We start from the raw sequence: 17,527 nt of genomic DNA, 5'->3' as shown, positions 1-17,527 counted from the left end.
AAAGATCCGTTCTTTTTAAACCAGTATCGAAGTTCTTACTACTTTTCTGGTGATATCCTGGAGGACTACCAGTCCACCAGAAGAGGTATCGACCAAAATAAACGGTTTCATTTTCTGCACAATATTCGCATTTGGACAGCCAATACCTCTTCAGTGATGCTTATAAATTTTGCACCTTTTTAAATAAAATATTTGTCGTTGCACAGACTGATAAGGATAAAGAAACCCTTTTCGACCTGAACACTGTAATGCTTTTTTTAATTCTATTTTTAATATGGACCAAAATCATATTAACCTTTGTAATATATATTTCATATTATGTATCTCATTTTTAACTATTCATTAAGAATATAATTACTGTGTTCAATTCATTATAGAATATAATTTATCATCTCATCCATAGCATTTTGTTCATAATTTTATTTATTCGCACCATGGTCAATTAGTATGTCAATTATTGGTTTATATGCCGTTTCACGTGCTATACTAAGAGCGGTGGACCCTTCTTTGTCGACTTTGTTAATGTCAGCTCCATAGCAAATCAGCAAAACTATAGTATGTTTTTGCAAATACTTGCAAGCTATCATTAAAGCAGTTTGTCCGCGGTTATTTGCAGTATTAATCTTCACCGATTCACTGATAAGTTTCCTTACAATGTGAATATGTCCGTACTGGCAACCGAACATCAAAGGTGTCCATCCTTCGTTATTTGTCACTTCAACATTGGCTCCTTGATCTATGAGTGCATTCATAATTGAAATATATCCGTACTCACAGGCAGCCATTATGGGATAAAATGCATCCTTTGTCGAAAGGTTTATAATTGCTCGGTTATCAATCAAACGATAACAAAGTCTAAGATTACCCGTACGGCATGCTAATATCAACGGTGTTAATCCCTTTCTATCGGACAGATTTGCATTTGAGTTCTTGCGGAGAAGTAAGGTTACAATGTCGTCATGTCCCTCCTCGCAAGCCATAAAAATGGCAGACCATCCATGTGAAGTAACTTTAAACATATCGGCACCTTTTTTTATAAGTGATAGTACTAACGAAGAACTACCACTACCACATGCAAACATTAATGGGGTCCAGCCATTGTTGGTAGTACAATTTATTTTTGCGCCATACTGAATAAGCAAATCAGTCATTGTTTTATAACCAAGGTTGCAAGCCGACATAAGCGCGGTCCATCCATTTGCTGTTGCTTTGTTCACTTTTGCTCCATTACTTAAAAGCTTCTGTACAAGTACTTTACTTCCCTTCCGACAAGCCGCTGAGAGAGGGGTATCCCCCATTTTATCGCTATGATTAATATCACAAGAATTATCCAATAGAAAACTAACAAGATCTTCCTGTTGATGTGAACAAGCTATCAAAAGAGGAGTTCTTCCCCTATTGTCTCTTTTGTTGATATCAACACCTTTATTAATGATAAGCTCGACGATATGTCGGTATCCTTTTCTGCATGCAGAATGTAACGATGACCCCAAATATACATTGGCACCTTTAGAAATAAGAATTTCTGCAATTTCCACATTACCACTGTCTAAAGCATTCTGGAGCGGTGAGTTGCCAGTAAAATCGACTAGATTAATGTCAGCACCGGTTTTCATCAACATTTCAACAACATCCTTTCTTCTGTTTAAGCAAGCCCATATAAGAGGTGTCGATCCATTTTCGTCTTTTGCATTGACCATACTATTCAGATGTGTTTGATCATTTGTGATCATAAAACTCATGAATTTTGACAAATACTCTGGAAATTTAAATTGAGTGTTGTTTAGAACCTGATCAAAACGTCCTTTTGATAGATCGTCGGTTATTCTACTGAAGTAATTATTTTCGTTGTTTTCTTCTATCAGAATTGTAAAATCACAATGGTCTGTTTTCAAGGATTTCAATTTTGTTCTTTCGCTGAGTATCTTACTATTCCCAAATTTTATGAACATTATTTGATAATTGTGTCCAAAAAAATTACAAATAATATCAAAGAGTTTGTCATGAATTGGTAAAAACCATACATCTGATTTTTTTAAATATGTATGTGTGAGTGCATAAAGTTGATCTAAAATTGATTGTAAAGACGTGTGTGGATCAACTCCAAAGGCTTTAAATATTTGTTTACGTTTCTTATTTTCTTCATAATTATGGTCGTTCAATAAGTCACTTTCATTTATGAGGCCATTGTTTACCACAGTGCATAAGAATAAGGTACATATTTTTAGCTTGTCCTTTTGCTCACTTAAGAACTTTAGTTCTGAATTAAAGATGATATAAGGGTCCATGAAGAACTTTACAACATCAACGTTTTGATTCGTTCTGCACAGAGAACAAATTAACGGAAAAAAATCATACTCATTTAATTTATGTTTTACCTTTTCAACATATTCATTAGAAAGGTATTTCTGTGCGATCGAAACCTTTTCCTCTTGTGTAAGCGAGCATTTCTCTGACGGAAAACAAAGCACGTTTTGTGTAAGTAGTTGTAACCTTTGAACTTGAAATTCTTTGAAGACTTGTGATCTGCACGATGCTAGAACCTTAATTCTTCCGGTGTTCAGAATTCGTTTCATTTTTTGCTCATATCGAACCCATTCCTCTATCTCACTCTGAATAGCAGTATAACGTCCACAAATATCGTCAAAAACGAAAATCTGGTCTTTGTCTTTTCTATAATACGCCTCTATTTCATACGGACTACAACAAGGCAGTATAGTGTGGTTGTCCTGGTTCCGTAGGTACAAGGCAACATGACGAATCATCATCGATTTTCCAACACCAGATATGCCTGTGATGGTTAAACTGTTGTTTTCTTTAAGAAAATTCAATACCTCCGTAAATGCAGTTGTTTCAACAAAAAACTGTTTGTCCTCTGATTCCCATTCATCAATTTCTAATTGGTAAGCATCTGTAATTAAACAAGCTATATCTTTATATTTCACTACGAGATAGTCCATACAAATAATATATATACATTTTATCTGATCACAGTTGCAATATTTTCCTTTGCCAGTACACTCTGTTATCAAATAACATTTTTGGGTTTCTCATTTTAAAGTTAAAATAATAAAAATAAGGATCCTAAATGTTGCATAGCTGTAAATAGAAATGGTACAGGAATACGTTTATTTTTTATTTTTCTCTTTTCGATTTGGTGACATTGAGCTATGTATCCTCTTACTGTAAGAACATGGAGTTAATATTGATTTTATTTACGGTACAAATATTCATCACTTAAGTGATATTAAGGCAATAATATTTGAAAAGTCGAGATCCTAAGATAAGCGTTGAAAAAGGTGATAAAACCATTGAGAACAAAAGAAGACGCCCAATCAGATGAAAGGGAAACAGTTGGTATATTTCCGGCTTGGTCCATGTATTTTCTTATGTAGAAAATGATGGGTTTAAACTGGTTTTATAACTAGCTTAACCGCTCACTTGCATGACAGCCGCATACATTGCAATCATAATGACAAAATTGTGTAGGCAAAACAAACAGATATAATAAATAAACAAAAGTTGAGGCACAGTAGTCAACATTGTGTAATAACCTTAATAACTATATATGAAACAATCTTTTTGAACAAAAAGAGACAAAATGGCATTAAGAAGCTCTATAGACAAAGCTCTAAGTAAAAAAGAAAGACAAAAATAAATCATTCTTAAAATTTATGATAATTATATTCTTTTAATACAAATATCAAAATATCATTTTTTTTTTCGTAATTGTAGATCTTGTCTTGCTGATCATTTTTGGTTTTTGGTTTTTGGTCTATCATATAATTTTTTAGGTTTGAGTTAAATACTTTTTTATTTATTAAAATCGTCTTCAAAGGGAAACAACTCTAATTAAGAGTCGATTGACGTCTACTAGATAATAGGCAAAAATGAATAATTGTGAAATATGTCATTTGTATTGCAATAACTCAAAGAAAAAGTCATCTGAAAGTTTTGACATATGTAAAACAATTCATAGAACTTATTATTCCGAAAATATTTGTGCCAGTCATAATTTTTCTTTCTATAACGGTTTTCAAATATATAGAATAAAACTTGCATTTTACCCCTTGTTTCATTTTCAGCCATGTAAGCCATCTTGGTTAGCATGCGGGTCATCGAACACATTTTAAAAAGGAGGGGCGAAAGATATCAAAGGGACAGTCGAACTTATATATCAAAAATAAACTGACAACGCCATGGCTAAAAAATAAAAATACAAAGAGGCAAATTATAGTACACATGACACAACATAGAAAACTAAAGACTAAACATCACGAACCCTACCAAAAACTGGGCTGATCTTAGGTGCTCCGGAAGGGTAAGCAGAACCTGCTCCACATGTGGCACCCGTTATGACATTTCTGTTATTACACATCCGGTAAATAGTCTAATTCGGTAGGTCAAATACGTGAAAAGAGAAGGGGATTGTAGTTACGAAATAAGGAACATAACCGATATCATCTGTGAAACGTTTATTCCATAAAATCTACGAAGGAATGATTTAAACTTCCCCATTTGGAACTCTTAGTTTAATAGTGTCCTTATGGGCAGCAACCCTCTATGAAGGACATCATGATAGGACATACACACCCGGAAATATCGTATCAATTTGGAAATAAATGGCGAAGAGCTTGAGAAAATAAATATTCACTGTCATCTTGGGATAACATTTCAGTCATTAGCTTCATGGAACACGCATATTGGTATTATTTATAAAGAAACATGCTCTCGTCTATCTGTGCTTCGTCAAGTTAAACACTTATTAGATAGGAGTTCACGTATACGTATTTATTATGCTTTTATTATACCTATATTAGAATATGGTTATGTTGTTTGGGGCAATTGCTCCCAGCATGAGACTGAGCTTCTTGAAGATATTCAGATAGAAGCTGCTAGAATTATTACAGGATTACGACGTAATTCCCCCAGTTTGGGTATTCTTAGAAGTGGACTGGATAAGTTTTATATGACTGATGATATATTTAAACCTTTCAACTATGGGATAAGGAAACTTAATATAAGTCATTGTCAACTCAGAAGTAATGCTAGCAACCTTAAATCTCATTTGTTTAATCAGTTCTTATCAGAGAACACTTTTTGTGCAAACTGTAACCATCCTGTTGAGGATAACTAACATTTATTGGTTAACCTGTTACCTTTGGATGGCTATTATTCGTTTGTTTCTCTGTCCTATATTTTCTCTCATTTATCTGTTTATTTATTGTAACTCTGTCGTGTAATATTGTCATTTTAATGTTATAACTAACACTGCCATTAAAGCGAGAGGTTTGGCATGCCACAAAACCAGGTTCAACCCACCATTTCTTCATAAAATGCCCTGTACCAAGTCAGGAAAATGGCCATTGTTACATTATAGTTCGTTTCTGTGTGTGTTACGTTTCAGTGTTGTGTCTCTGTTGTGTCGCAGTTCTCTTATATTTCATACGTTTCCCTCAGTTTTAGTTAATAACCCGGATTTGTTTTTTTCTCAGTCGATTTATGAATTTTGAACAGCGGTATACTACTATTGCCTTTATTTATTTGCCCTAAGTATAATGATGTAAGACAGATCCTTCTTGACTACATTTACTCCATTGTTGATAATGTTGACATACATATTGAATTACTCCTTTTTGGAAACAGATAATTTTCATTTGATATGAATATTGCTATTTTAAAATCTGTTCGGAAATATATCAGTGACACTCAACGTTTTGTTTGAAACTTACTTAATTTTTGTTTCATTTAGTTTTATTTTTTTATTTTTTTCTCCTACACTCCAACATTAATTCATCTATTCCACTAAGCAAGCTTAGTGTCTCTTTCAAACCTTATATATATATATATATAAGGTTTGAAAGAGACACTAAGCTTGCTTATATATATATATATATATATATATATATATATATATATATATATAATGTCTAAAAATAGCAACAATCAACATTCAATCTAATTAAGCGTGGATCAGTTTGTGAAAATAAACTGATACAGTTACTGAATTAAAATTATATAAATGTCTAAGAATATAACTAAAACACACTAATTGATACATAAAAAAGTTCTATTAGATGTTAAATAGAAATACGCAATATTTCGCTAAACAAATTAGCTTCATCAGGCGTGTGCATCTCTCAAGGTGAAATCGGATGCATGACAGAAAAATATTTTTGTAGCTTAATCTATACAAGATTTGAGGGATGGGTGTAACATATTAATTCGGTCATAAAATATGTTTGTAGCTACAACTACATGAAGTTGGAATAAAAGTTTAACACATTTATAGATGTTCAATTAATTGTATGAATTTTTATAAATTAATTTGTATGATTTCAAGATAACTATGGTTTTGATTTGCTTTGAAATCTTTTTTCGTCTCTCTCATTGAGTCCATCAGGTTCAAGAGTTCGTAACTGGTGCATCCAAAATCTCTCTCTTTTTTGTCTTCCTTGTGTATCCCAATTTTGATTTTTCTCAATGATTTGAAATGTGATGTTTTCAAAATCATGTCCTGCTCTTAAAAGGTGTCTTGTAATTGGGCAGTTCCTTTCTTTTGTATAAAATGACCGATGGTTATTTAGTCGGATGTTAAATGGGGTTTCTGTTTCACCAACATATTGTAATTTGCAAGTTCCACACGTTAGAACATAAATGCAATTTTGCGTTTTGCAAAACGCAAAATTGCATTTATCATACATGATTTTTTGTTCTAACGTGTGGAACTTGCAAATTACAATATGTTGGTGAAACAGAAACCCCATTTAACATCCGACTAAATAACCATCGGTCATTTTATACAAAAGAAAGGAACTGCCCAATTACAAGACACCTTTTAAGAGCAGGACATGATTTTGAAAACATCACATTTCAAATCATTGAGAAAAATCAAAATTGGGATACACAAGGAAGACAAAAAAGAGAGAGATTTTGGATGCACCAGTTACGAACTCTTGAACCTGATGGACTCAATGAGAGAGACGAAAAAAGATTTCAAAGCAAATCAAAACCATAGTTATCTTGAAATCATACAAATTAATTTATAAAAATTCATACAATTAATTGAACATCTATAAATGTGTTAAACTTTTATTCCAACTTCATGTAGTTGTAGCTACAAACATATTTTATGACCGAATTAATATGTTACACCCATCCCTCAAATCTTGTATAGATTAAGCTACAAAAATATTTTTCTGTCATGCATCCGATTTCACCTTGAGAGATGCACACGCCTGATGAAGCTAATTTGTTTAGCGAAATATTGCGTATTTCTATTTAACATCTAATAGAACTTTTTTATGTATCAATTAGTGTGTTTTAGTTATATTCTTAGACATTTATATATATATATATATATATATATATATATATATATATATATATATATATATATATATATATATATATATATATATATATATATATATATATATATATTTCTTATGACTAATAAAGGACATTTGCATGTTTCAAGGTACTTTGAATAACTGATGATTAATTGCCTATATATTTAAATAAACTTTGCATTTAGTAAGTAACACTGTTAACAAATTTTTGCTCGTGTGTGCTCACACGTATATTGCATTATTTTAAATACAGTTGTTATAATTGAATTATACCTTGCACATGTAATATGGAGAGACCTTTTTTAGGCTGTGCCTGTTGCTCAATCCTTTTCATATCTTAATGAATAAAATATGTTTAAAATCAAATCAATTTGGAGATGTATACTCCGTTTGCAGGCGCTGCTGGAATGTTGCTACATAAAAATGGAAAGTTCACAATTGGAAAGTTGAAATCATCTCGTTTGTCGTAAAGTTTTGTTTTCGACCGACCCTCATTGTCAATTTCTAAATGTAAGTCAAGATATGAGGCAGACTGTATCTGTAGTGCCTTTATCTGTAGTTCAATGAGATGGATTCGTTCAACAGACTCATCGAATTTTGAATTATTTAGTGAGAGAACATCGTCTATATAGCGGAAAATAAAGTTAAAGGATATTGCTTACTTCTTATCTTTCTTCCTTGTGAGTTCCTGTGTGAAGTCAGTCTCATAAAAATAAAGAAACAAGCCGACAAGAAGAGGGACACAATTGGTTCCCATTGGAATTTCGACTGTCTTTTGAAAAACACGTCCTCCAAACGTAACAAATATGTTATCAATCAAGACATGAAGCATCTTGGTATAGCCAGTTTCAGATAATATTTTATTTGAATCTGAGTGATTCTTTACAAAGTAGGATGTATCCCTTCCTAAGAAAAGATACTTGTATCTATGTTTGTCATAATTAACTAGATACCTAAATGATGATTGAATCTTAGTTTGGTTAAATTTGGTCCAGTTGTGTCAGAGAAGATTTTGGTAAAATTTTACGGACGACGACGACGGACGCCAAGTGATAAAAAAAACTAAGTTCGCCCTTTTGGCCAAGTGAGCTAGAAATGTACAAATGTATATATAACTTGTTATGAATTCTATTCTATTTTGCTCAAATGTTATATATCACGTAAGTGGGGAGACCTACAATGTCTTAACAATTATAAGGTAGACATTGCTGTGGTATTACTATCATTGACCCAAGAAGGAGAGTGGCCCCCGAACAAAACTTATACAAATTATTGAAAGACAAAAAACAAAGATAGATGGAGATAAAGAAATTGAAAGGTGGTATTGATAATTAAAAACGAGTGTACTTTTATTCCGACTTGTCCGTATTTAATTGTTATTTTTTAAATGGCGTTGTGTCAATAATTAAATTCTTATATTCGGATAAATACATGAATCATATTAAGAAGCTAATCTTTTTAATTCTCCAAGTATGACGTCAAAGTTTCATGACATTTCTCAAAAGAAACTAAAACTATGCCTAGTAACTTATAAGATTGAATTTAAGGGTTTGTTTTTTTCTAAAGGTTATCCATTATCGGAGAACTTTCGAAGAAGACCTGACAAGAGACAAAAATTTTAAATTTTAATTAATTGAGACACAAAATCAATCTCATGATGTTTTCCATTTTCATTTTATTTTTGTAAATCTAGGTGTTTCTTAAATTATGGAGGAGGATACTATGCATTTACTTTAGTCAAGCAATCCAGGTGAATTAATTGGACATGTGTATACTTACATTACTTAATTTACGAACAACTATTTTTTAATGCTGAAATTTAATCTTATCTCAATATGATTTCAAGACAAAGACAAGTAGACTAGTGTATTCACTGATGTGGTATGAGTGCCAATGAGACGACGTCATAGTCACAATTTGAGAAAGTAAATCGCTAAAGGTAAAAAAAAAATGATCAAAAGCAAAGTTGCGGCTTATTGTTTAAAAGAATCATTTGGAAATCCATACAAATAATGTACCCTTAATGAGAGTGTCGAACATTAAAACCAAGTATTAAATAAAAGAAACCGCTTATTTTGAGTGTTTGGTACAAGTATTGATATTCAAGATGATAGAACCCTATAAAACCATATTTTTTTCCCAAACTGCTATGCATCTATAATTCCGAATATTAAATTTGAGAAATAGTCTTATCTTCTTGTTTTCTATATATTAAATCATCAGCCCAGAACATTCTAATAATAGATGTGGAATGATTCTCAATGACAAATAACTTGGATTTAAGTAGTATTGTAATACCTGTTTCTGTTTCAGTACTTAATAATCTACCAATATTTTCGTTAATTGTTGAGACCTGTCGGTCTACCGAAAGTACTTGCTCATCCACCCTTGAAACGTGTTGTCCTATTCGATTTACGTCACCGTGTACTTCAGTGAATTCATCAGTTACTCTTTGTTCTATCCCTAAAACCCGCTCATCGACTCCCGATAATCTGGCATCTACTATTGAAATGTGCTGGTCTACGTCAGATAATTCACCATGTACAACATTGAATTCATCTTCAAACTTTGTAATGGTCCTTCCTATTATATCTTCTAGTTCGCGTTCTCTATCTTTTAATTCTTCTAACTTCCGGATGTACATGTTTGCTATTTCACTATCCATACAACATGACTTTAAATGATCCAATTTGGACACGAATTCCCCATTTTGCTTGCCTAAGTACATTTCCAATCTCGCAGCAATTTCTTTTAATTTGTAAAAATAATCATTAAGTTCTCCATCAGTAACGTTAGCATTACCTCTGTGAATTATTCCATTCCTGATTCTTCGTATACGCTCAATATCATCTCCTACAGTTATTTCTGTCGAAATTGGTCCCGATTGATTATGCCAACCACTTGTAGGTGATTGCACAATGTTAAGGTTCCGTATAATTTTATAACTTAAAGGAATGTCAAAATCTGCATACCCTTTGGTTGTGACATTATTTATCAGTAACCATTCTTCAGGTCGTAATGTTGAATTTAAGAATGTATTGTTTATAACATGACCTTGTAACAAAGATGGAGGTTCTTTGATAAGCAACAGTTCCTGTAAAATAGTTGGCAGTAACTGTTGTGAAGCATGCCCAATTCTAGCATAATTAGTAGAATTGAAACTCGATGGTAAGCCTTGATTCGCCATTGCTCAATTCGATTTCTACAAAAAGAGAAATTAATATATAATAGTAAAAAAGAATTCATTATTATAAAAAAAGTTTATTAAGTTTATTAAGTTGTTACTTATGCAACTTCTACATTATGATGATAGTCAGCAAAAATAATACTACGGTATACAGAACTTGGAATTGATTGGTTACATACATTTTGACCGCATTGTGTATCAATTGATAGTACTACTAAGAAGACTGTAGAAAATGTTGAAGCCAATGAAGCTCAAATTGATTGTACTCAATATATAACCTTGCAAATGATGCAGCCAATGTGCATATATCAGTAGAATAGACGGAACAAGCAAATAGACGCCTCCCTCAGAACAGATAGGAACATATTTTGTTTTGTTTTAATTTGTTTTATTTATAAAACCAACTTATAAACCAAAGCTTAAAGAAATAATAGATGTTTGTTATCATATTGAAATAATGATTGAAGACGTAACTTTTTTTTCAACCAAGAACATCACTTTATTAAATATAATGTAACAAATATATAGTCTCGTATTAAAAAAATGATTCAACAGTCTTGTCCGTACTTAAGGAAAAACACAGATAATTCTGATTAACCTATGTTTGGAACTGTATCTGTATATAATATAATACACTGACAGGAAATATGATCCAATGTGGGGGTACATCAATACATATTGCCCTATTGCTTTCAATATTACCAGTTGCTTCAGTCAAAATGCAACAATAAAAAGGCAATAAACTTGAAAAGTTTAAAGATTATATGACCATTTTGAACAAGTTGTAGTATGTTTTTATTGATTTCAATGTAAAAAAAAAAAAGAAGGCGAAATTGGAAATTCCGATTTAAATCTTAACTGTATGTATGTTGTATGACCCAAGAAGTCTGAAATGCCATATTGTTGCAATTTTAGAGCTGATATTTGCCAATTTGGTGTATTTCAATCGTCATTCTTGATGTTAATACCAAAGAAGAGAAGGCTTAGTGATTTTTTAAAGTCCCCTCTTTCGTAAATAATGTTAGGGAAAACTTGGTTACCTGGTTCGTTAGCTAGACATTTAGATAACGAGTTTTTTTCATACAAAAACAATATTGTCTGATGCTTTGTCTGCTGTAACAACTACATATTTGTCAAGGAGAAACGATAACACACCAACAGTCTCGGAATTCCTGAAAGTGTCAGAAATCCGCGTACATGTATATCGTACAATTTAAGTGCACTTCCGAATGAATGAACGAACAGCTTTGATCCATTCCATAAACGTGTCCAGTTTTGGTTTGTTTTGCTCTCACTTTATCCATTCTCTGGCAAAATCCTCAAGTGAATCCATTGGATATCCGAAATTCTTCATTCAGTTAATGGACTGGGGAGATCGATATTTTGGGTCTTTGGCTAACAGATATATTTTAGTTCTTCATTGTTAGCGATGCCAAAGTTTCCAGTTAAAATTGAAGGACTTTTAATGTATGGGGTGATGCACAAAATTAATAGAGAGTTTCGGATTTTACATCCCTGAGGATAAAGGCCTTTTATACATTATTGTGGTTAAAATAAGAAGCACTAGGTTTGGTTTAGGTAAATGTAAATGAAATGACAGGTATTGTATTCTGCAGCATTTTTTGGTCGAAAATATTACTATATAAATTGCATCCAAAACCGTATTAGCGAATGCAAATTGAAAAAGTATACTCTTTTCGTCAGTTTTGGAAACATGTGTCATGGGTTTAGTAGCTTGTGGTTATCAATTTTTTCGTAGTAATGCAAACAATTTATATCAATAACGAACATTTTTTGGCCTTATTGAAATAGTAAATTCAGCTTTGTTCTGTTCCAAGTCGGGAACAGGCAGTTGTTATCAAATATCCCGTTTTTGTATATGTTAGCATTTGTTTTTGTTGCAGCTCAGTGTTTCTGTTGTTCCGTTGTTTAACTCTTATATATAATTTGTTTCCTCGGATTTAGTTTGTAACCCGTATTTGTTTTTTTTGCTTAATCCCTATATGACTATTAAAAACAGCAGTATACTTCTATTGCCTTCATTCACATTGGTATGGATAATTGTTTTGTTAGAATAAAGTGAGTTTGACTATCCCTTAAGTTTCTTTCGCCTCCATTTATTGAATTCGCTAAACAAGGAAAAGATGACATCTATAAACGCAGTGGAACAGCAGTGGGGGTTGCTGTCGGTTACTTTGACTCCTATGGTGTCCAACAGAGGTGTTAATTAACTTTGATTTGTTGATATCCTTACATCTGGAAGAGCGGTTGCAGCCGTAAGAGATAGCTGTGTTCAATTTTCGAATCTATAAATCTTTTCTATGTATAAAGTATATCTCGACCAATTCACTCACAAACAAATAAAAGTCCGAATAAATTTTATGATATGTTTGTGAGTGACTTGGTCCAGTTTATACACCAATAAAATCCTTTACAAAGGCGTTTAATCCTTATAATTCTTTAAGATTTGAAATGAGGAATGTATTTTTCCAAACTCATAGCCTCTATCACGCGTAAATTGTATATTTGTGTCATTGAAAAGTCCTGGATCATGAATATATTTGTTGGTTAACCAAAAAGTATGTACTCAATGCAATTTGCTATCTGATCAAAAATAAACTACAAAAACTCTTATTTTCAGTCTAACGAATGTTTTTGTGTTTATTATTTAATTTAACGATTAACGTGCATTGATAAAAAAAAATTGTAAACGTCGGCGTTATTATCGCTGCCATCTTGTTTACATTGGTTACGAAAAGAAGTTCGGTCAACGTCGTCTATCGAAAAATAAACAACGCCAAGATCAACTACCGGAAATCCTCTCGCTCAATCATATCAACGTATTCCCTAATATGCAAATCCTATGAGAATCATTGGATATGGAATTACGAATAACAAACCGGTCTCTAACTTCACATCCATGGTTATATCTCATGATTTAACTGTAAATACCAGTTACAATAGTTGTTTGTTCAACCAAGCTATTTCAAGCCTTTTAATAAATGGTTTGATTTTTAATCTGAAATCTAGTCTACAGTTTTTAGTATATATATTTCTCTTACTTACCTTATTCATCTTCAAACATTCGCAATGATGTAATAGGTCAAAATGCCTATGCAATAACTTCCCTTTTAAAATGTCTACCTTCGTTCAAATTAAAATATGTTTACACATGGCCGGGTTTAGCACACCTTAGTGCAGGTATCGTGGTGTTGATTTTAAATGCACAACAAATAGTATTATTTATAGGTTTTCATGGTTCTGTTATTTTGTATTATAATGATTATAATAAATTTATGTTATGAAAAGTAAAATAATCGACTACGCGGATAATTCAAAGTCAAAAGCTCAAATACATCAAACAACTGTCATATTCCTGACTTGGTACAGGCTTTTCGTATGTAGAAAATGGTGGATTTAACCTGATATTATAGCTAGATAAATCTCTCCCTTGTATGAGAGTTGTATAAAATACCATTATATTTGCAACGATGTGTACACCTTGATAGGGACAAAAAATAGTAAAGGTAAAATGAACTGATATTTCTTGTGAAACTTTCCGAAATAACAAGGTAGTAGAGTAAGTTTCATTTTTGCTTATATGCATTGTCTACATGTCTTTTTGTGTTTCTTTCTTACATATTTGTTTATCACAATGTTATACTGCTGTACCCTATTTTTTGACATTTTTACCTATTGTTTCTGTTTGTTTTGCTCACACATCATTGTCAATATAATAGAATTTGATGTGACTGTCATGCAAGTGAGAGGTTTAGCTACTAAAACAAGGTTTAAACCATCATTTTCTACATAAAAAAATGCCTGGACCATTTCAAAAAATGCTCAACAAAAAAGCCATTATTTGCGTAACAATAGCCCTTACGTGATGAGTTTTCATTAATTTTATGTTTTTTGCCTTTTATCTCAAAAGCTTTTTATAAACAAGAAAATGTATAAAACGTTGCACACGATGTTGGTACTACTTAGCGTTTCACGACTTCCTCAAAATAAGGCGATTTCGACAACTCCAAAGAAAGTTTCAGGCGTTCAGGCATATTATTGATGAGGTCAATTTACTGTTGTGAATTTGGTAATCGATTTCGGTTTGTCTGAAAAAATGCATAGTTTTACTAAATAAAACTCAAACTTGTTGTATCGAGATATTTATTATTCATTTACAGGAGTTGCCAGTCTTTCCAAGCCATACTTAATAATTTTCCTTTCAGCAGCAGTTCGCATTAATGAATTCGATACAGTAATTTCCAAATGTACATTAGATTTAGAATTCATATTCTCCTATTTTTTTTTTTTTTTTTTGGCACATTTTAAATTTGTACATACTCCTTTTGTTGCATTTCTTCCCATTTCCGTTTCCATTCTATATTTTATTATTTTCCGATGCTTTCTTTGTCGCAAAATAGGTAGTAAGTTAAACATTCGGGATTTATGTTTTAATTTTTCACATTTCCGAATTTTTGTGGCATATCCTTAAATATTGTTTGTTATAATTATCAGCAATGGGTTTTCTTTATTTTACTTTATTAACACAAATAATATACGTTACTTTTGACGTTTGAAAACTTGCAGATAGACAATGTTCCTTATATAAAATAAATATGCTATAAAAAAAAACTAAGATCCTGATACATTTGAATTTAAACTTAAACTATTGTCATACATTGGTTGTATTGTAATTTATACATGTATTTTTATTTTCATTCGAATTAAACTGGAAACAAGTAGTTACGATATAAATACGATATAAAATTAAAAACCTGAGCATGACATCAATTACGTTTCGCGAACGTTGGGACAAAACGGCTATACTTTTTGAAACGATCTAAAAACCTTGTTGCCTAACGAAAAAAATTTAAACACTATAATGTTTAAAGTGAAAAACAGAAAAACCTCTACCGCCAAGTTTTATTTTCTATGATCTAACTATGCTTATTTGATAGACAGCTGGTTAAAACCTCAATTTTAAAGGAAATACAGCGTTTTGTCGTTGGGACAAGATGGCTATACTTTTTGAAGTCATTGCAATATAAATTATACATACGGTTTCCGGTAAAAAAATATCATGAAATAGGAAAAAAGTAAAACAACTTTCAAAATATAATAAATATTTTTCCTCTCAGCTTTTTCAATTTCAATAAATGCGCAAACTCGAATTATACTTAACTTGCATATGCTTGAACAGTTTTTCCAACCGTTTACAAAAAATAAGTTTTATTATAATAAAAACATTTTTGGCAGTAAATTTTTATACACTAAATTTTAGCGTTATGGGCTACTGTTTCAACTTGTGTAGGTTTTATTTCTTATCAATGGTGTAATAAGAAACCGAAAATTTCCATGGTCTTTGTCCAGGAATTATGCAAGTTTTCGATTACAGGCAGTCAAGGCCAGCATGGTCATGGCATGATCAGGGTCAATACTAATTATCATTGTCCACAAATATTTTAATTGACCAATGAGGTTAAAGTGCATGCTTACTTTCAACAAGCGTCAAGTTGCGACCGCATTATCGCAATTGCACTGAATGCTTCTAGACACTATTTTTGTTTTGCCAGAAAAGTAAAGATTTTCAATTTCCCACCCACCAACACCCTCTTTTTTAAGTTTTTAGTATTATTATTCTATCATATCTATGTTGATTGTATATAATTGTTTGTTTATGTTTTGTAATTTGTTTATTGATGAGTGGCGGTATTTATTCCCCTCCTTTGCAATTGTTGTCATTTATTCAGTTTTGTTTGATGACATAATTGTCCATCACTGTCAGTTATATAATGCTTTATGATATTCTGAATAAATGACCTTTTTCACAATTCTTGAGTTAGATATTCTGCAAATGAACTCGCATCCTTGGTTTCCATTTTCATGTCTTTATTTGGACAGGAAGAAAAGTTTAGCTGACAAAAAATAAGTTTTATTATAATAAAAACATTTTTGGCAGTAATTTTTTATACACTAAATTTTAGCGTTATGGGCTACTGTTTCAACTTGTGTAGGTTTTATTTCTTATCAATGGTGTAATAAGAAACCGAAAATTTCCATGGTCTTTGTCTAGGAATTATGCAAGTTTTCGATTACAGGCAGTCAAGGTCAGCATGGTCATGGCATGATCAGGGTCAATACTAATTATCATTGGCCACAAATATTTTAATTGACCAATGAGGTTAAAGTGCATGCTGACTTTCAACAAGCGTCAAGTTGGGACCGCATAATCGCAATTGCACTGAATGCTACTAGATGCTATTTTTGTTTTGCCAGAAAAGTAAAGATTTTCAATTTCCCACCCACCTACACCCTCTTTTTTAAGTTTTTAGTATTATTATTCTATCATATCTATGTTGATTGTATATAATTGTTTGTTTATGTTTTGTAATTTGTTTATTGATGAGTGGCGGTATTTATTCCCCACCTTTGCAATTGTTGTCATTTATTCAGTTTTGTTTGATGACATAATTGTCCATCATTTTCAGTTATATAATGCTTTATGATATTCTGAATAAATGACCTTTTTCACAAAGTTTAAGTTAGATATTCTGCAAATGAACTCGCATCCTTGGTTTCCATTTTCATGTCTTTATTTGTACATCTTGCAAAGTCAGCTATAAATGGCATAAAACCAATGTACAACAATTTAAACTACTTAAAACCAACGACTGTTGAAAAATAATAGAATAGACAGCAACCATCGACAACTACTGAATTAGAGGCTCATAAACTGACATTATAGCTAATCTCAAAATGTAAACGAAGTCAATTGACCATGACTGAAGAGGCAGGGTCAAATAATCATCATGAAAATGAGATGTACCAGTGCTTATAAACTGCATACCAAGTATCATGGACTAGTCATTAGTGGTTCCTCTTGAACTCAATAACTTTAAATTTAACATTCAAACTATGAATTTTCTAAAGTCAAAAGATTATGACTGAAGGATCAAGGACAAATAACCTCCTTTTTTTCAATGGAAAT

At 31.8% G+C, this 17,527-nt stretch overlaps 1 long non-coding RNA gene across 1 annotated transcript; it reads right to left on the bottom strand.

The window, feature by feature from the left end:
* Positions 1-260: 260 nt before the first annotated feature.
* Positions 261-13,688, bottom strand: LOC143082303 (uncharacterized). The gene is made up of 3 exons (XR_012980339.1): positions 13,606-13,688; positions 9,651-10,554; positions 261-2,911 (listed from the first exon to the last, which is right to left on the bottom strand). It is a non-coding gene; the product is annotated as an uncharacterized LOC143082303 (long non-coding RNA).
* Between the last annotated feature and the right edge of the window lie 3,839 nt (positions 13,689-17,527).

Source organism: Mytilus galloprovincialis, chromosome 7 (genome assembly GCF_965363235.1).
Source record: "Mytilus galloprovincialis chromosome 7, xbMytGall1.hap1.1, whole genome shotgun sequence".
NCBI lineage: Eukaryota > Metazoa > Mollusca > Bivalvia > Mytilida > Mytilidae > Mytilus > Mytilus galloprovincialis.
Note: the sequence above shows the minus strand (reverse complement) of the source record. Positions and strands in the feature narration are given on the sequence as shown.